Source organism: Bombus affinis, chromosome 18 (assembly GCF_024516045.1).
Source record: "Bombus affinis isolate iyBomAffi1 chromosome 18, iyBomAffi1.2, whole genome shotgun sequence".
In the NCBI taxonomy this organism is placed as follows: domain Eukaryota; kingdom Metazoa; phylum Arthropoda; class Insecta; order Hymenoptera; family Apidae; genus Bombus; species Bombus affinis.
Genome location: NC_066361.1, coordinates 3,135,613 through 3,157,143, shown reverse-complemented (window position 1 = coordinate 3,157,143; position 21,531 = coordinate 3,135,613). Strand labels below are relative to the sequence as shown.

Below are 21,531 nucleotides of genomic sequence, written 5' to 3'. Positions count from 1 at the left end.
TTAGAATTTAGTCATCTTTCCGAACGTGATATAAATTTATGGTAGTAGAGTTTTCGAGACTTAATTTGGCTGAGCTTAATTTCAAAAAATGAATCGGCAGTCTATTTGCCGAAACGTAAATAGAAAAGACCGAAATAAGGAGATTTAACTTTTTCGTAATCTTAATAAAGCGATAGATAGCAAATCAATGTCGGTAAAAATAAAGCGACGAAAATAAATAATAAATTCGTAGTCAATTAATATTCGTGGTAATAAATTTTCGCGCCTTCGAATATAAAATTTATCGATATAGAATCTCGTTGCTGCGGACTAGTGCAGATCCTTCGATCGTAGAGATGATAAATGGACGGATCGTGCATTTGTCTGTCAAATGAGAAATCCGATTTTAGCTTGCAAATGGAGCAAGATCGTGGATGAAGGATTGATTTACCTTTTTGGAGTAACTGTGTCATCGATGACGTCAGAAGAGACTCTTTCGTTACTTCGCTATTACAACTTTGTTTTCAAAACACAGCAATACAGCAGCTTACCGATAGATGAATCATTTGCAGTTAACAACCTCGAAGCAATAAAATCCGAACCAACCATCTTGTTTATGATTTCATCTTAAAAATCTCTTTCCACTCCATCTCCATTACCATACCATAAGAACTCGAACAGATGCTGCATCACATGTCGAGCACTTCATCAGTGACGCAAAGTCGTACAAGTGTCTACTTCCGTGAATGACACAAAAACAAAAGAAAAGAAAAGAAATGTTTTTCTACATTCCTATCCAGTGTGCCATTTTGCTCAATAAATAAATAAATACTCGCGAATGACGAAGGAAACGAAATTATGTTTCTAGATTGCTGTGTCCTGATTTTGTCCTGAAGCTGCTAGTTATAAGTACCAAAAATGCTCGTTATTTGCAGTGGTTGTCGAATTTTTACAATCCAACTCTTATCTATATAACAACGTCTGACTTTAATTTAATTTTTCAAACTGTTTTAATAGAAACTTGAACGAATAAAATGACGTCGAGAAAAATATTCTCGAAAATATCCTCCCACTCCCTTGTCATAGTCGTAATGCTAAAAAGCAGGACTCGGTGATGTAAATTGAGCGAGATAAATAAAAAATGAAACGTTGCGTTAGCGCAAAACTGGTGCCTGATAGATATAACGATAAAAAAATACGACTGGATGTAAAGAGATCTAAAAGATGAATCAGGCTAAATGGATAACTTCATTGTTACCGGAGCGATCCATATCGTTGTTCCATTGTGTTTAAATCATTGCAAATGCAACACGCGCTTCGATTTGCTAATTACCACGATATGCGGTTACACGTCGTTAAATAAACTCGCTGGGTGTTCACGGTGAGAATAATTAAGTAGTACAGTCAGGCTCGGAGATCGGCACGCATTTATATCGCAATTGCAAAGAAAGGGAGGAAGCACTGGTTTAATTAAGCCTCGTGTTATGCATATCGGTCGCAAAAAGACAATTCTCTATCGAACCGGTGATTCGTGACTGCTTATCTAACCAGTGCAGTGGCCACCAGGAAGTGCAACTCCATTTACAAGTCACCGACGTTATCTGTTCCACCAAAAACTGCCGAGTGTCTTCGTTAAGCGCGGCTCGCTCGCCAGAGATAAGCTATCGATTTTTTACGACGCGCACTTCTTCGTACGATCTGCTATCGAATCGGCTGAAAACGTTTCGCATCGTCGCACATGTCCACGTTCGAACGAAGGAGTTCATTTCATAAGCAATTTCTCGTAAATCGTTAAACGTAAAGTAATGTTTTGTAACAGTTACTCACACTGCCTGTATGATATTCGAAATACGTACATGTTACAAAAGCTGCCTTTAAAGACTTTAATTAAAATTCTTTATGTCTTGATCTTCTTTTCGTTTCGACGAAGAAAAGGATTTTCAATATCGTAAGGGAATGTTTAACGTGAAATTGTAATGAAAAATTATGCGTATCAGTAACGATTCTAACGTGTAACCAAGACAACTTGTTACGTTTTATCGTCATCAACCGTCGACTGAACAGGCGAGTTATTAAAGTTCGTCAGGCCGCGGAACCATTAAAAAGAAACTTTACAGACAGCAGGTAGTCTAGGAAGAAGGGAGAAAAGTTTCGTTAAATTCACCCTCTTTTAAGGGTATTTTTCTTTCCAAGCGGGACCAAATAAACCATACAGAAGGTCGGACTAAATAAAAGTGAAAAGCGAGCCGCTCGTTATAACGTTAAGGACACTCGAACTTACCCACGTCCGATCGTTTATGCACTTGTTCGACATCGGCGTTAAAAGCATTCGCTGATAAATCATATCCTTTGAGAAATTTAACGAATCTCGACAATGAAAAATCGCTATTAAAACATCGAAGATAAAGGCTCGCAAAGTTTTCTTTATTATGGTCAGGTATTCGTCGAAAACGTTCGTATTTATTGCAAAAGTTTACCAAGATATTTCTTTAAATCATCGCATACTTTGTGACAGAACGTAGTCTGTCACTAAACAGACTTAAACTAGTCTCGTATAAAATCTAGATAACGATCGGTCACGTAGATTTTCCAGTTTTCTTGCCTGCCGATCGCTAAACCTTCATCGATGAATAACGCATGACTCGATACTGGAAAACTGGCGAATCCGGCTGATAAATCAACGCGAAACGAATCTCTTCGCTTTCAATCGTATCTTTGCAATTGTAATGTGTTATTTTTATAGTTGGCGACGTGTCTTGTGGACGATTCAGCACCTCGTTCTCCCAGCTGTGCATAATGTATTTGCATTGTTTCCATAACGAAATGGGTAAAAAGGAAGAACAGTTATGCAAATTAAAAAGTTTCAGGTTACAATAATTGACTATCGGTTACTGTAATAACAAATTATCAGCTACTTCGCGATAACCGCATAGTCGCGTCACGAGTCGTGCGAACTTTCGTCGGGATCGCGTGTTTAAACGAGCAAATGTATTTGAAATTTTTAGGTCTATCGGCAGCTGCAGCACGCGAGACGCATCGTGACGGATGTTTCGTTCGTCGATTTCCTCGACGCAGATTCAATTGTTCGATTTAGACGAATGTATGTATCGATAAAAGTTTCGAAGGACAGGAGGACAACTTCTGCGATTGGAATATAATCCTGCAGAAAGGAAAATATTCTAGAAACTCGCGAGTAATGTCTTTTATTTTTGTCGCGATACATAGACGCAGGAAAATATTCGAAGGTTTGTAAACATCTTTTATGGATATATCGTGCGCGTTATAGGAAAACAAATATAATTTGATAATCGAGTCTCGGTAACGCAACACGTACGATAAGGACATAAAGTTTTCTATGATACATACATTTAGTTCGACCTCGCAGTTAAGAAATGGGACATAGTTTACAAAAAAAATGTAAGCCTGTGCATATTCATTTCGATATTTTCCAGATAACAGTTTTTGCTATGCCACTGTGTAATTACGTACTCGTCAACACGCTCGTTACATTCGACCTTGAAAATGTATCACGTTGCTATATAGGGGCACTTACTCAACGTTGTACAATTAAACGTACGTATTTCATTTTTCTCCTTTCGCGTTCCAGATGGTTCGTATTTAAACTCGCACCTCGTATTCCTGGCATACGAAAACGATCGGGGTTAACGTCTCTCGATCGACGCGAGAGTCGCAAAGAGGAAAAAAGAAAAAAGAAGAACGAAGGGAAAAGGAGAAAATCGCGTAATCCCGCAGACGTAATCGAAAGCAAAGGTAAAACGCGTTAATTTAGCAAGGCAATTCATTAAAGTACGCGAGCGGCCTCGTAAATAGCTGACTGTTAGTCTTTTTTTACGGGCCAGGTTCTTGTTGCACGCGTTAAGCAGAATCGTGTACGATTATACTTTCAGATACAGTGTCGTTCGACTTTGTATTTTTCACACGTACCAGCGTTGTTTTCTTATCACGGAGCCGGAGTGGCTCGTAAGTCGTGCACAAAATCGCTTCGTGGAACTCGTCTCTCACACCCTGTCTGCTCGCCATTGTTTCAGCAACCCTCCAGACGCGATTCGAACCGTCCACTTTCGTAAGAAGATCCTGATAGAGCTGGCAATCGAGGCAGCTTTCGTACCGTTTCTCGAGATCGCATAATTTTTTACTCTTTCTGTGTCTTTCTTTCTAAGCTTGGAAGCTTTGTTCGTCAAATAAAAACGCGTTCGTAGGCTCGTTATTAGCATTGGAACGTCTACTATTCGAACAGGAATTCGATGATTGAGTCACCATCTCGTCATTATAGCGATATTAATTATTGGATAGGTATAGGATAGTTAAAATTTCTGTGCCTTCGAGTATCAAACGAAGTACCTAAAATTTGTTAGAGTCTTTCAATGAATATAACGAGTAAGTGTGCTAATACGCCTGACAATATCACCCATAATTATTTGAACAACATTTTATTTTTTATGATTTATTAAAAGTTACGTAAGAATGTCTTGCTACTTTTAACACGTATTATCCTTTCTTGCAACGGTGAACATTGATCGCATCGTTGGTTAGAAATTGCACGTGTCTTAAATGTAAATTATTCAAGAAATATGAATCGAGTATCGATGTCGTTCGAATATGTAATTACGAGTGGAAATATAAGTATATTGAGACGAAATCACGAGCGTTACAGCACGACGGAAAATGTTGTACAACACGACGTTATATAAGACGAAGTTGAAGTGCAGTTTCATGGTTAATCCGAAGCGAAGATCCGCGCTATCGATCGTATTTTGAAGTTGTTACCGAATGTATACATATAGGTACTCGGGTCTCCCGTAGTTAAACTTCATAACTGTAAATAATATTATAATTATAATGCAATGAAAGCGTGAGGCATCTTCTAAAGAAGTTCGTACAAAACCAGAGGCGTATTCTCTCAACTTTCTTCCTTTTTTGTTAAATCTGAGATATCCATTCGATTTGTGTCGTGGCATCGATCGATCGAACGTTGATAGGTTTAACGGGACCCAAAACGTGTCGCTTTAACGAGATAAAATAAGGAACGAAGGCAAGAACCACTATAAATTGCTTTTTTCTCATTAGGGCAAATAAACGAAGAAAGTAACGAATGGTTTCCATTCACGAGAATCGGAGGATGGCTGGATAAGCGGACGGCCGGTTTGATCCGTCTGAAAACAGGTTCAAGTAAAAAGGAAACGTTACTCGCGTAATTGACAGCGCTCCCCGGACACTCAGAAAAGGGCACACGCTCCAAGAGAAGGAAAAAAGGAAAGAGAAGGAACTAGTGAAAAAAGTCCGACTTAATTCGTGGACAGATAAGAGCGGCGATTCGACTCTGAAATCGCTACCACTCTAACGACCGACCGATCTTCCGATTCACAATGATCGTTAATAATAGAGAGCATCGTATATAAATTTCACGTGGCGGAATCAACGTTACTACGAGTATTGCGAGAAGCCAATTTTTGCTTCGAACCTTCTTTCATCGTTCCGATAGGCCACACGGTCTCGCATTTAATTATGCAGAGTCGATCGAACTCGATGTTACCTCGAACGAACGCGTGGAACATTCGCCCGATTTTCGGCGGAATAAAATCGGTGAATTGCGCGAAAGATCGGACATAAGAATCGAGAGGCAAGTAAGTATCGCGAGTTTAATCCATTCGAGAAAAGTGCCGTCTTATATTTCACGGGAATGGCAAAGCATTTCGTCGAACGATCAAGATCGTCTCTTTCCTTTTCAGTGGTTTCTGTTAAAAGCGTTTAGCTGTTTTCGAATGGTAATTACGTATGCGCAATGCTACGACGATGAGTACAGCTTATATTTCCCGATGATATAACGTTAAAAATGACGTAATCAACTTCTACGTTGAAGTTACTGGTTCGATACCTGAAGCTTACAGCCTGAAGATACACCAACTTTCCAAACCAATCATTTCTGCTACGTTTGACACCTTGAATTACTTCTGTGGACTAGACATTCTCTGTACAACTTTTCTTCTAATCGAAAAACATACTTTTGTACGGCAGACCAATTTTTGTCGATTTTCTGACTTTTATGTCATTCGATGACGAATAAATGCGGAATAAATACGAAGCTTTTGAAAACAGACGATAGTTTCAGGATGTTTTCTAAAGGACAGGTAATATCACGTTTAGTATCGTGTCAGCTTAACTGGATCGATAATAATCTGCATAAGCGACGTTACCGATGTTTTTTAAATATTCAAAAAGGCGATAGAAATAGTTATCCTTTCATAGAACACAGAAAATACGACTTATCGCGTTTTTCACCTGCGACGTTCGACTATGGCCAGGTCCACCTTGGGGCAAAGGAATCAGCATAGACAAAGAGAGAAAGAAGTGAGTTGGCAAAGGCGAGCGACGAAGATCAAGCAAACAGAAGAAATCGAGCGAAGCGTGGTCGACGCACAATTTCCGATCGCGAAGACAGAAACGACGGGGACCACGGACGCGACAGATGGGGAACGTGGGCGGCATCGCGGGCCCCGGAGTAAATAAACGAATTAGTAAATAACGAATTTTATCCGACGGCATTGGCCAGGAATCCGATAAGCTGGCACCGCACCGGTGCGCTGTGCGACCGTCACAGGGAGTAGGGGATCGCGCGTATAAAAAGTGCGCGTTATGCGTACCTGTCCGTCCAATGGGGTGGCTTCGCGAACCGGAAAGGGGGAACCAGCCTGCAGGATTATCGAACGACCGTGCAGCGGAGAACCGTGGAGGTACGAAAAGGTAAGAGAAAAAAGAAGACGAAGAAAAAAGGGGGAAAGGAAGAGGAAGGAGCGTAGAGAGAGGGAGAGAGGGAGAGCGAAAGAAAAACGGCAGGAATCGAGGCATGGTTCCTTATGGAGAACGGGTTCGAGCGTCGGCGAAACGTACTGGGAAAACGAAGAAAACGAGCCAGTTCGAGCGACTATCCGCGCGAGCAACGAACGAGAGGGGAAAGGGGATGAAAAGTGCGCGAGAACGCAAGCAACCGAGCCAACGACTCTCGCCGAAGCCTGATAACTTTAGAACCCTCTCGAGTCTTTATTGATACTTGGCCGTTTCCACTTGTCCCATATACATACCGGTGTGCGCCCCACGGATTCAGGCCTCGAAACGCGCCATGGAATGCCGGGATTACGTGAAACGCGTCGAGTCCTTCGCGAGTTCTTCTCCTCTCCTAGCCTCGCGATAAACAGCCTTTGTTTTATCCGGGGCAAAGTTATCGGAGATGGCTTTGATATTTCAGCGATCATCGTGCTACGACTGCGACCAGTTGTTTCGATAGATATTCTAGATTCGCAGGTTTTTCGCATATATCCGTCGTTTGCATAAAAGGCTACGCATTTGGAAAGCGAAGGTTATTCCACGAACGAAAAGCAATTTTTAACCCCCTTGTATTTGTTCATCCAACGCTTCATACCTGCTTATTTAATCGCTGTACTTGCGAACAACAGGGAGGCTAAACAAAAGAAATTCATTCCGAAAGCGCAACGAGTTCAACATCGTTGTCCGCGTACAACTGCTTCGTATTTATCTCTAAATATCGAACGATAATGACACACGAGGATAAATTCTTCAAAGGGAAGACCTTACGTCACCGGATATCCGCGTGAGCGATGGAAGGAAAAGATTAAAAATAGAAAAGATTAGAAGGGAGAGTTGAACGTACCTGGCGACGCGAATCGCCGACCTAATTTCCTTCGCGGTACGGTGGGACCCGCAAAAACTCTGCTTTACGATTATTACGCGTTCCAGCGTCGGATCTCGATATAAATAGACGTTCGTTCCACATGCTCGAGAGAGCGCCGCTCTAAATCACGCTCTTCCGCGTCACGCGGCTAACCTCGACTCGCGTGCCTCGTTATCGTAATTCAACCCTCTTGCAACGAACCCCGGATCGTCTCCGAGAGAAGGTTTATAGGCGAGCTTGCAGCTCTTTCTCCAACAATCGGCTGGAAAATGGAAAATCAAACGATTCGCTGTAATCCCGTGGAGAACGAGTTCTTCGACGATTCGCGAGACTTTAAATTTTCGCGAAGCTGGTTACGGGGTTGGTGAAATCAATTCTGATCCGAAGCTGAATGGTCGTCTTATTTTAAGAAGTGGAAAAATGCTTTTCGATATGGACGAATAAATTGAGTTCTTTACAGCTATTTTTTATATATCGCACGCGATAAAAGATGGTAATTCGAGTCTCACGATGATAAATATACTCGACGCAAAAATACAACGACGTAATTCACGCAATTAACAACAACATGACGATTTATTTATCGCTTCCATTTCGTTCCTCCAGCTGTAACAATCTTGTATCGACTCGTTACGAAACGCAACTGCACCCATTTCCCTTCCAACAGCGTATTTAATATTTTCGATATCATTTAACACGTTCGATCAAATGACGCGTGTTTGTACAACGCAACGCGCGAGTCTCTTTCGTTTACATCTATCGCAATGTTATTTTTGCTTTACTCGAAGACGTATCGGCTCGTACTTGACCGAAGAGACTGGAATTCGTTCCTCCGGCATTTCCATGGATTCGCAGCGACCCATGGGAACATGCGTATACCCGTCTACGAACACCCCAGGGACCGATACCTCCTGTCTTCATAAGACTGGCAAAGTTACGCCTACGTTTGCTTACCCTCGTGGCGAAGCGCTGTGATACGTTATCCCTTGGAACGACGCGTGTTCTCCTTGCGATTCTATCGCCACGCCAAGAGGATGCATCGGATCCCGTTCTCTTTGCAAATTGTGTACGCTGAAATTCAGGCGTCGACTATAAACTTCGTCGATGTTCCGATACCAGCGACAAGAATATTTTTCGTATAATCGTACAAGGCGTTAGAAGGCGAATTTTCAAGAGCGCAGTTTATTTCGTTAGAAAGAAGGAAGCAAGTAGATACGATTCTTGGATCGTGCGCACGGACGAGCAAAGAGGACGCGTTAAAGTCGTCGCACGTTCTTTCGACGTTGGACGAGCGACACGGCAGGTAGACGCGCCTCGTTAGACGACCAATCTGCGTAGCGAATGCGAGTGGCATCGTGCCAGCCAACACCGTCTGGTAGCAGCCACGTGCGACCGATTCGTGGATCCGATCGAGCTGACACTTAATATGATCGATTGGATCGTCCGAGTTACGATTGCAACTCGTTACAAAAGATTTATACAAAATTTCTTCCACTCTATCGTTGCTGTCTCCTCCAAACAAACGTGAAATATGACAAATATAAACGTACGTATAACGAATAATAATTTGACACGATAATTTGACAAATACGTGATATCGGTAAATTTACAAGCTACAAGCTACAGGTTACGGATTTACAACTTTTTCCAAGTAGAATTTGGTCTTTTTAGTTTTCTCAAGCGCTGAAGCCTGGCACCATAAACAATAGACAGGCGACGTTGGCGTGCGGATCCGCACCAGCTCGAATTGTATTCCTACTTATTATTACACTTCTCTATTAATATATATCTTCCACCTTACACTTTAGCCACGCGTTTTCTCTCTTTATACGTCTAATAACCTCAACAGAATTACCAGCCAGCTCCGAAGACAATGGGACGCTTTACCAAACGATGCAGAAATATTCGCAAAGCGTGGTCGCGAATAAATATCGCAAACAAACGTACGTACCTATCGATAAAACCTAATCTGGTAGAAGTATACAACGCAGGGAGACTCGGTCTCCGTAATCCGCCGAGGTCCTCTTATCCCGAGAATGGCGGCGATGGAACGCGTGTCCTGCGATTCGGAGCCGAAAATCGAGGATTCGCATGAAATATTCGGCGGTCAGGTGGGCGCTTCGAAATTTCCAAGAGGCTGCACGCGCCCAAGAGGCTCGCGCGCATCACCCCCGTGTCGTTCCCAGAGATTTCAGTTCCGAGCATCGAGTCGGTAATTTTATAACGTCGTAAACAAGACGCGCTCGTATCGAGTTACGTGTCAACTATCTTCTCCATCTCCTTTCTCTTTCTCTCTGTTCCTTCCGCCGATCTATTCTTACGTCTGTTACTCGCCAATCCCCGATACCCGAAAGCTTCTCTCGCCGATTTCCGCGAACAAATCGGCCGGGTTTATCGCACCCTTCGAACGTTTTATTCCATGCCGTGATTCGACGGTTTAACAGGCCGCGGATCTCCAAGTTTGTCCGCCTTTTAGGTAATTTACAGATTGTCGGTTTTGTATTTCAAGGTTGACGCGATGTGCCTCGAATTAATAGAGCGCGCATAGTATTTGTTCGTGCTAATCTGTACGAACCTAAGGAGAAATTTGTTTTATCTACGCACTAAGTAGACGTACAGCTGCTATATTTTATTTTCCGTATTTTTATCGTCGTTGAGCTTGCCACAAACGCGTAAAAGTGCATTATCTGCCGAAGAAAAATTTCTTCGGACTATAACGTCCTATTAATTAGCTTCAATTAATTGGCTACCTCGAAGAACGAACTATAGGGTATTCAGTGCATTGACCCGTGAAAAAAAGTCGTTATATTTTCTGCACACATCGAGACGAACGTCTTATCTCGCTCGTTACGCTAACCGTTAGACTTACAAATCGAGGAGAACGCGACTCGTCCAGTTTTTCCCCCGTAGAATTTTTAATCGTTACACCGCGGCACAATAAAATTCGCTATAACGCGGAATTAAACGGGAAATTAAAACGAGAAAATTACCATTTACCGGACCCTCGTTGGGGACTGGGCGAGATAGGAAACTCGGGCGGAATTATTCCGAATAGAGTCAGCTCGTAAAGGGGTAAATGAAGGAACGTACACGGCCATTCTAACTCGGAAGGCGAAGTTTATATCGCGAGCTACGTTTTACATACAATCCTCGAGGGGGAATAAAGGTCTCCCCGAATTACCAATTCCGTCCAAAGGACATCCCGCTCAAAACCAAATCCCATCGAGGGTTACTTTGGAAAATCCCTTATTTTCATAGCTTTGGCGATTCCAAGTTCGTAGAAAATCTCTTTGGAGAACGACATTCCTTCGAGAACATTCGCCGCGTAGATGGATACGTTTTTTAAACGTTCGGAAGCTTGGCAATTTCGTAAGAAACGAAGACACGACGTTTTACTTTATCCGAGGCACGAGGTTCGACGGTTCTAAAGTTGTACAAAATTTCCAACTTTACCAGAGAAAATTTCACGATGCGTATTTTTTAGCGTCGCCAAGATGCATTTGCCAAATGTCCAGCTGGACGAATTGTAAAGTACAAATTAAGTAATAAAAAGAGGAAAAGGTAAGGTGCTGTCTAACGCGTAAGCGTCGTTTACCTGGCAAAGGGTTTTTTCCTCGTCGTAAATTTCGATCGGCAAGCTTAGCCCCGGCAACGCGGAGGACGTCGCTTCCTTCGACGTTCCTTCGAAAAGGATAGTATCGATTTTTTATTTGCGTTCGAGTATCTGCCAGACCTTGAGAAATGGCATCGACCAGTCGCGAAAGGCAAAGTCTGCCCTATTTCGGCTCGTTTCGTCGGGCATCGACGTCTGGGTCGGATTAAGGCCGAATTAACTTTGACTTAGGTCTGGGTTAAGGTCGTAGGAGACGCGTGCGCGCCACGTCTCTGCTCTTCGGATCTGCCTTTTTTAGTCTCATCGTATCCGCGCGTGTTTCAAATTCGCATCGGCGATCCGCAACGCGAACGTTGCACATGCAACGAGCCACCCTCCTTCGACGATCTTCCCTCGACAACGCCATAAATCGAGCCGCGTCGCAGCGCAGGAAGCAAGAAGACCGCGACGTCGTCTCGAAGAGGAGAATAATTTTGCCGGTGCACGCACGGGACGAAGACTACAGACAAGTGCAACGAACGATGAATTTTTCTCGGCCGGCCACACCCTGGCTCGAGCTCTAAGGGTTCGAAAACGAGAAGGAAGCCGGACGTTGGCTCGGAACGATCGGTCGGGTCCGCGATGCGAACGGAGAGATAGGAATTTGCATGGGAAAAGCAGCTAGCGAGAGACAACGGTGGAAGACGGCGAAGGGAGAGGAGAAGAGCGTGGCAAGAAATTATAATAAGGGATCGATCGTGGGTCGATTTTTTCTGCTTCGCAAGCTGGCCGAGTATCCGTGGTCCGCGAAACCAGTCGAAATCGTCGAGTGGAAGGTCGGTGATCGGCAATTCCACGCACGGTCTTCCCTTCGTCGTCGGCCGGCGAATCGCGTCTTTTCCTCTCTGCCTGGTCGTTTTGCCAGAGAGCAACAGAGTCGCATAACCGGCCGTAATAAACACACCGACGTAATTATCCCGCCACGGGATAAGACTCGCGTACCTGCGACTCGTTCCGACACTCGGCACGGTTGCTTCGCAATTTCGGTCTTCGTTCGAGCAGAGTGTTTTATAAACTCTACCGAGATAATAACGATAATAGATATAATAGAAGCGAACGAGCGAAACGGTTTACGCGAATAATATATTTTATCTATGAAAGTAACCGCGCGATAAGCGTGGAATATTTCTAGAGATTCGTGCATCAGGTAAATATCCCAAGATTTGTACGCGATCGGCCGTTGCTATAACGTTATTCGTAGCGACAAGTACAAATATTTCACAACGCAGATTTGTAGCGTTCGTACTACTAAATTAACGAGATAATTCCTTTGTATTACTCGGGATACCAATAGTACGTACATTCCTATAGGACGTAATCCCGAAACTTTTACTCGCATAGCATCGTCGTATTAAATCGTCGAGAATCGTGGATCTTAATCGGCGAAATAAAAGTAAAGGAACAGCAAGGCTACGCTTGGAATTCCTATCAAAATAGTTTTAGATTTATCCACCGAACGATCTCCAGGATCTTCGTCGATTCGCACGCGTCTCGCCATCTTCCATACCGCACTGCCAAAGGAACGGTTTCGTTCGTTCGTTTGTACGTTCATCGGACGCCGCGCGCGCGCAACTTCCCACACGCCAATATTCGCGTACGTGTGTCGCCAGCGCGCGGCCGACCTGGCGTAGCCGGGAAAATTACGCGTATCTCGACATAAATATTTCTGAGAAAATATACGGCGGTCAATTCCTTCTTGTAACGTACGGCGGCTGTAATTACGCGGGGCAAAGTAGCGGAAGAAAAGAGTTTGGCGATGCTTAAGATCTCCGCGTAAATGTTATCTCGCGTCGGAATTATCGGCGTTATCCGCGAGGTCGTCGGCGATAAACTCGGCACTATCAAATTGTTCTGGATACGGTAAATATTTTAATTTCAATTTTCCGACGCGATTACATCGAGATGGAGGATTAAAGCGGTGGCGGTGCGTAGCAAGAAGCAAGTAAACAGAGGCGCGTTACCGATGCGACGATAATATTTTTCTATCCGACGCGAGAAGCCTCGGCTCGCCGTGACGGCTATAAATCGAGTCTAACGAAGCTTAATGCGAGGCGTTGGACGAACTATCCGGCCGAATCTATTCGTTTAACGGCCGAGATTTACGAGCAGATTTAAGCGGCCAGATAAAGCGAAACGGGTTCTCGTGGCCGGAACGTTTAAACAGGGACGCCACTTTCCGGGGATAAAGGCGTACGAATTAGACGATTAGAAACGAGACTCCGTGTATAACGCGATTACGGCAATTCCCAATTGAAATTCGTGAAATATTCGTATTCGTGAAATTCTTTCGAGCAAGCTGCTTCTTCGACCAAGAACGGAGAAGATCTTAGGGCAACGACAGGTTTCTTCTTTCAATTTCTCCATCCGCGTACTCGCAAATTTAATCGCAAAGTTGATATTGTTGAGGTTATTAGGCGTGGATAAAGTGTAAGGCAGAAAATATATGTAAACTCCCTAGAGTTCACGTGGGATAGGGATTCTTTTTGTTTTACGGGTAGCGCGACAGGCTGTGTTTCACGGACAGAGCGATCTTCTTTTGTTTCACGGACAACCATTTTTGAGAGGCAGGCATTTTCCCAAACGGACGGACAGAGAGTTACGTTAGAGACAGACAAGGTTACGGAATAGTTATTTAAGATTCGAAAGACCGAAGAAGAAAGATCGGTAGCTCAGGACGTTGAAAATCGATTCTCGATTTTCAGGTAAACGTTGTACCAAAGACTTGTTATTTCTCATTCATATAATCATTGTTATTTATTGTTATAGACGGATATTAATTGTTGTTTATTTTTGCATTTTATCTAATTACTTTATAATAAAAGAAACTCGATTTTCAGACCACAGAATCGATCCCTGAATTATCCCAAGATTTACGATCTTACATATATATATGTCGGAGATGTAGGGACATCGGGCCTTTCTTTTGGAAGATTTCCCAATACTTGGGCTCGGGGTGACATAACTGGTCGCCGAACGTAGCCACGGTCACGGGATGAACGAAATGTTTTACAGAGGAGGTTCCGGTGTTAAGGGATACGCTGTATAAACAATCGAGTCTCGATCAGGAGCAACGCTGGTTTACGCGGAACTGCCTAGTTACGACGCTTGTATTTGTATTTGATATATGTAACTGTATCTGTCTTTTATTTTGCAATCTCCTTGGAGAGTTTACCGTCATCGTCTTGGAGTTTGTCTGAAAGTAACCCAGCGTCTGAGTTGACGTGTCTGCGTGCTACAAAATGTATTCCATTGTACAAAGAGTTTACCCGTTGACCGTGGATTCGTTATTGAGCCCAGGAACATTGTCAATAGCTTTTGTTATACTTATTAATTATTTCACGCGCAAAATTTCTAACGAAATCCGACATATATTTAATTCGATAGAGGAGCGCAATAACAAGTAGGAATACAATTTGAGCCGGTGCAGATCCGCACGTCAACAGCGTTACCTTATAACCGAAAAGCCCGAAGCCAACGTCGCCTGTCCACTGTTTATGGTCTGCCTCCCTGCTATTCTTTTGTCTATGTGCCGTCGATGGCTTCGGCGCTTGAGAAAACTAAAAACACCGGATGTAGAGTTTTCGCAGATGTGGTGACCACTTCGACAAATATAAAACTACCGCAGCAGTCGAATCGACTGGTTCTGCAATTTTATTTGAAAATTTTATTCTCTCTTTTGTGAATTCAAATTTAAGATAATTTTAAAAGCATAAAACCCCGATCAACCAGTTTCCTCGTCTTGTACAGCTCGCCGCGAGTTTTCTAAATTTTCGCCGATACCTGTTACCAGGAAAATCGCGGATCGATCGCCGGATCGCCGTGCCGACGTTAAAAATACCACGGCAGTGGAAACGACCGATTCTGCTATTTTACGAATGTAAACCCTCCCTTAGGTCGATCATGGTCCCACATGGATCAACCCTTAGACCGCTATGGGCGCGTATACGCGTCTGGCGAAAGCCATCGGCGTGGACTAAGGACGCGTATATGCGTTTTCTGTAAGTGGCCGGCATGGACCAAGGACGCGTGTGTGGGATTGTCAATTTTTCCAAACACCTACGCAGAAGTAACACTGTTACGTTCGCGTGAGATAAATATAAACGCATTGCTTAGTAATGGCAAACAAATGCCAATAATGCCTCGTTATAACAGTTGTCTAGCTGCTTCGCGGACAGTCGCATCTAATTATCAAGAAGGAAATGTGTCGTTTGTGTGAAAAATAAGGATTATGTATGGATAATTGTTTTGAGATTTTGCACGCACAATTGAATTATCAACTTGTTTTATATTTACTAAATTTAGTTTTCTAGTTTATTACCCAAATTCCAGTTAACTGTAAATTTCAATGTTTATAATAAATAATTAAAAATAACTAAAAAATAACGCTTTCGGATCGTTTAATCTCGCGCAAAGGAATTACTATAACTTATTACGATTTGCGCTTTGGATGGTCGATCAACAGAGTTCGGTCTAACGAAAAAGTATTCCGTCCGCGGCGATCGTCAGCGCTAGCCGCGCGCCGTCCGTACGCACCGCATAGGACGCGAGCATTCAGCACTCTAACGTGGAACTGCTTCTGCGAGAAAGTAATAGATGGACAAACATGCAAATATCGTATTATTACATATTTTTTTAAAGGCCAGTCATTTCAAAGAGCAGTTTATTTCGGCGGAGATAGCTTCGCGTTAACTACAACGTTAGCTCGGTGAAATAACCTCAAATTGGATGACTGGCGTGGTTTCAAGGACGAAAGCGAGTTAGACGCGCGAGAGTAATTAAAAAAACGTGAAACGTCGTAGAATGGAAAGCTTGTAAAGTTCGTGTAGCATATGCGGGAAGAGCGATAAATTTCTTATTGATACGGCGCGTATATTAGGGGAAAATATCGTAAATTTTCGAAGGAAAGCGTAAGCTCCGCGTTCGGAGCGCTAGAGGCATCTGTCGGTGAGAGAAGGAAGCTGGGAGTTGCGGATACGGCCGCTAGAGCGCAGGCTCGTCTCTCCTCGTAATGGCTGCCGCCAGGGTTGCCGCTATTGGTGGAGAGCGCGGCGGCCATCGCGAATTTCGGCCACGAATTACATAATGAAAATCATGATGGCCGACTCGGCCGGCCAATGACGCGACGAGGGTGGCGCTCGGTGAAAGTCGCTGGAAAAATGGCGTCCCTTCGCCGAGCGACGCGTTCGTGGGGGAAAGCGATCGGCCGTTCGGGAATACGACGGGGAAAATGGAAAATGGCCGAGCGATCCGAACGGGAATCGACCTACTTCGTTGACTGTTCGAAAAGAGGAAAATTCTCGGCGAAGAATAAATTACGCGCAGGTTCGCCCCGACGGACGAAACGTTTACGAAAACGAACCTGTTTCGTTCCCTCGAGAATCGTGGAAAGACACGCGCTAGAAAATTACCAAATAACGATAACGAGCGAACGACTGTTCCGGTGGCCACCGACGATAGGGAAAACGACGAAAGCGAGGGAACGGATACGCGTAAACAAAGACGAGGGAGAATCGGCTCGTAAAGGACGCGAGAGACTCGGTCGACCTCGAGCTTGGCCAAGAAACGGCGAGCGACCGGCAGGGACGCGTGTAAAAACTTTTATGATCGCGGTCAATAAAGTGACGTAACCGGAGCGTTGTACGAGCGGTGGTGTCGTGACGTCAGGGACGACCGGAAGCGGCGCGCGTAAACGCCACGCGCCTCGGTCCCGCCGCGACACCAGCCGCGCGGAGGCAGACGCGGAGCGGGCTTCCGCACGGGGTGGGTGGAGAGTGGCGCGTCAACGAGGAGAACGAGGGACCGGCAGAGAGCGGTTAAGGGTGACCGTGGAGCGAAGAAGAACGCGGTAAAGAGAGTCGCTTCGGCGGAGAGACGGAGAAAATGGGTTGCCTCGCGGGACAAAGAGCGAGAGAGAAAGAACGCGCGACAGACAGACGGAAAAAGAGAGGAGGAGAGAAAGAGAGAGAGCTGGTCGATGGTTTACGACATTCCGTTGATGGCCGTAGTGGCGTAGTTGCGGCGTCGAGCCCATAAAAATGTAACGAGCCTGTAAACGTTCGTTTATATCGGCCTGCCTTTACGCTCGCCCGGATTGGGATAGGTTACGGCATCGTTCTCTCCCGCTCCCGGCATCCGGTGTACCGTTCTGACGTCACGTAAGACGAACGTGAGACACACGGTGTACGAACGCGGTTACGCGAGTAGCGCGATAGCGAGCACGAGGCAGAACCGTTTCGCTGCAACGATTCCGTCCGCCTCGTAAGCGTTATCGCGACGGAGCGAGCAGCGTTTCGTCGGTCGTCTACCGACGCGGCCTTGACCTTCCAGCGATACCTCGATGAAAGTCCGGCGAACGAGACCGGGGTCATCGTCGACCTCGTTAGCCGCGCGACGCTGTCTTCTCTCTTCAAATGCTCGCTCTCGCACGTAGAACCATGATCTTCATCGCCGTGGTATCTCGCATCGACGCTGGACACGCGCAAAACGTACGTCGATGTTGCGAATCGATTCGAGTTACGAGACCGGACGTCTCGTCGGCGACGAAGAATTCTCGCCTCGAGAACACGTGGTCGACGTGGCTGGCCGCGAAAGCGACGGACCACGGCCGACCGAGCGGCAGCCTGTTTTACGATTGCTTGCGTAACGTTTTGCGGCGTAGCCGTCGGCGACCTTGACATCGATCCACTTGCATAGGTAAGACGGGCCACGCGTGATTCACGCTACGACGAGAAGCCGCGTTAGCGCGACCGCTCGTTTTACGAACGCTTAAAAGTTTATAGGCGGCAATAAACGGCGGCGTTTACCTTTATTTCGCCGCTTCTCGGTCGAGCGAACGACTCGTTCGCGAGCAGCCACGAGCATCGCGTCTTTCCATCCTTCCGCGGACGCTGCTCTCTTCCTTTGCGCGCCAACTATCCTACGATCATACGTTTCTACCGTATTAACGCCGGATCCACCTGTCTTTCACGGAACTAGATCTTTAGATATCGCTAGCGGCAAACGAACGAGGGATCGTTAAACGCGTAATTAGCGACTCGCTGTCTCGCTAACGATGTATCTAAAGAGGTGTGAAAATGACGGAGGATGGCTCATAGCGCTGTATCGCACACATCGAAACGCGAAACGAGATGATTTCGTCTAACGGAGCTGATATAGCGTGGCGCGAAGTTTACGTCGCAACGTGGAACGTAACGCGAAAGACGGTGCCAAGAAAAACGTTCGCCTCGCTCCTGTCAATACGTTATTCCGCGATGTTACTGCGTGTCGTTTAATCGGTCCGACCAGTGTCACCGAGTATCTATAAATTCGCTTTATCTCGTCTCGCTAGTAACTTACGAAGATTTCTACTACGTTCCGATTGCCCGAAATCTACTTCGAGTAACGCGTCGTTCGATCGATTTAATCGGCGACGCGAGTTGATAGAAATTCGCTTTGCTTCGCCTCTCCGGTACCTTTACCTCGTTTGTCGTATTTCGTATTAGAATTAGCCTTCGATCCCGATTACGATCGATCGAAATTCGCTCGGGGCAACGTGTCGTTCGATTAGTTGGCGAGATCGCCAACGACCGTAAAATCTGCCTTGAATAAAACAAATAAGAAGCGTTCGTCTATCGACTCTACCTAACGCAACGCGTTTGTCGTATAGTATATTAAGATTCACGTAAGGCGAACGTGAATTTCGAAAGATCGGAGTATCCGTGTCCGAAAACTGTCGGTTCTTGGCGAGGCTGTGGCTCGTTTGGTAAATAGCCGCGTCGATCGAGCCTAAACCGCGGCGTTTAAGGACGAGCGCACGAGCTCGTTCCAGCGATCGAATCACCGTTGAACGACGTGAATTATTGCCGCGGTTGGAGCGGCGCAGCAAGAATGATCTACGACGATCGTAAAGCCGGTGATCGTAAATCGCCGCGGCGCATTCTAAAGCCGTCACGTAACGACAGTAATGACCGATCGAAAGTAGACCGATGCGATTGCCATTCGGGATCCGCTCGTAGCTTCGCGACCCTACCAACGAAACGAGTAGCAGCTCCGATCAAATCGCTGATCTCATCGATGAATCACCATCTTCGGCCAAGCTTATTTTCCTTTTTGCGTTCGTTAACTGGGCCATCGCAGCCGTCGTCTGGCCACTGTCTATGTCTAAATGTTATTGCTCGTAAAAACGACCTACCGTGAAGCCGTTTGTTTTGCTCCGAGCTCGTTGAAGAGAATCGTACGCGTTTCGTCATTGACAAAGATTTTTCTTTTCCTTCGGTCTATATCGGTTATTATAGTTACCACGTAGTTACGCGTATACTTTTGTAATTTTCGACGTTTATGAACTTAATATCCACGTGTTTCGTTCGCTGAAATGAGAAAAACAAAGATCGTATATTCAGAAATTCGCCAATCTGTTTATTCTCCGTTAAGTATAATGTCGTATCGGGAGTTTCTATCAATTATCATTTTCCATTAAAACGTGCAAATTTATTTGCGATTGTGTTTAACGACCGATCAGCCGAAAGTAATTAAGACGCGTCGGTTGCGCTGGTCGTGATCGAGAGGTATTTAAACGTCAGAAATTGCTCGAGCTTTCATTGCCAAAGACGCGCAGGCAGATCCTTAAATACTTTGCTCGCTTCTTCCTTATCTTCGGACGATCTTCCAAGGTTTGACGTAAGCGTTCGAGAAATTTCCGTATCTTGTTCGCAACGCGAAAAGTCGTGACACAATGGTGACGAGAAATCTCCCATGGAACGACGGCTGGCCATGAATGAAGCCCGGATACGTAGGATCGTAGAAACGGCAGTGAGCCGTGCGACCGAGGAAACGAGCGATTACGCAAGCTTTACGAGCAATCGCGAAATGCTATCTCCCGGAACAGCGAGACAGCCAGCAGACGATCAGACACGGGCCAACGCAATGACCTCGACACCCCGATAATCCTTGTCACGAGAGAATTCGCTGCGTATAATTCGTCCATGATCGGACGATACGCCATACTTTTACCATGACGTTATTCGTCGAAAAAGTCAACCGCTGTATGTATAAGCATATATTACAGTAGTTGTTTATGGTAACAATATGAAAGTCGTGGAAGAGATACATCCACCGATCGATCGGTGGCGGAACAGCTTTGTTACCGACTGGGAGGAAAACTGGCTTTTCATTTCTCTGGCTTACTTTTCCCCCGCGTGTGTACGTCTCGTTTTTGCCTCCGAGCAAAACGCGGATTCGTTCGTATTTAGAAATATCAAATACAGGGAGCAGGAAGTTTTGCAAGGCCTCGTCGAGGATGAGAAGTACTTGCGGAGCACGAACAATGACGATGTAAACGAATAACGTCGACGTTTCTAGTTGTTGCAAAGAAAATTTAATTGATAACGAATTCTAACGTACTCGTCCTCAAGATCGTTCGAATAACCGCTGGATCGTATACGCTCGACTGTTTCCAACCGAGGTGCTTTGCAATTGACGAACGTTTTAGTGTCTGCGGAAAGGTTTCGACGAGTCGAAGGCCGAGCAGCGAAGGACCGCGGCAAATCGCCGAGCGTATCACCGTGTCCTTAGAGGGAGATCAACAACCCGAGGGACGCGTCTATCGCGCCGATGAGAATAACCAGAACTCGAAGGCTCGCGAACGTATCAGACGTACATGCAAATTCGAGTGCTGATAAGTCCGGAATGGAACTTGAAATAGAAGAGTCGGAGGAACAGAGGGGAAGAGGTACTTTCGATCGAGCTGAGAAGCGCGTCGATAGAGATAGCGAGCAGCAAGAACCGGCAGCGCGATACCGCATTGCGTATAAAAGGGTTTCCTTTTCAAGGTGAATCGATGATAAGACGACTGGTTTGCCCTACAGTCACTTTGTTCTCTAGAAAAATCAAATTGGGTTGATGGAATATTCTCTGCATGGAATGCGTAAAAATCGCCCGATCTCCGACCGGTCGATCGGATAAAATACTCGAAAAAGAAAAATCAGAAATCGATCGTTCCAATATCTCGAAATTTTCGTACATTAACGGATAAAGAATTCGTCCGCTAGAAAACTGACTTATATACGCGGTACGTTTTAGAATAAGGGAACTTTGTAGTCTAAAGAATTTAATAAACTCGTTTCCACGATCTTTATGTCAATTTTGTAGCTCAATTTACGGACTGGCGGAAATTGCCACGAAATGCTTCTTCGTTTTCTACGTATAAAAAGAATAA

At 45.0% G+C, this 21,531-nt stretch overlaps 2 long non-coding RNA genes across 2 annotated transcripts in view; one reads left to right on the top strand and one right to left on the bottom strand.

Annotated features, from left to right (window-relative positions):
- The window catches only part of LOC126926728 (uncharacterized), a 77,699-nt gene that overhangs the window by 9,022 nt on the left and 47,146 nt on the right, over nucleotides 1-21,531 (bottom strand). The window lies entirely within an intron of this gene.
- On the top strand, nucleotides 17,777-21,456 carry LOC126926708 (uncharacterized). Its single transcript, XR_007714799.1, has 2 exons — nucleotides 17,777-18,032; nucleotides 20,806-21,456. It is a non-coding gene; the product is annotated as an uncharacterized LOC126926708 (long non-coding RNA).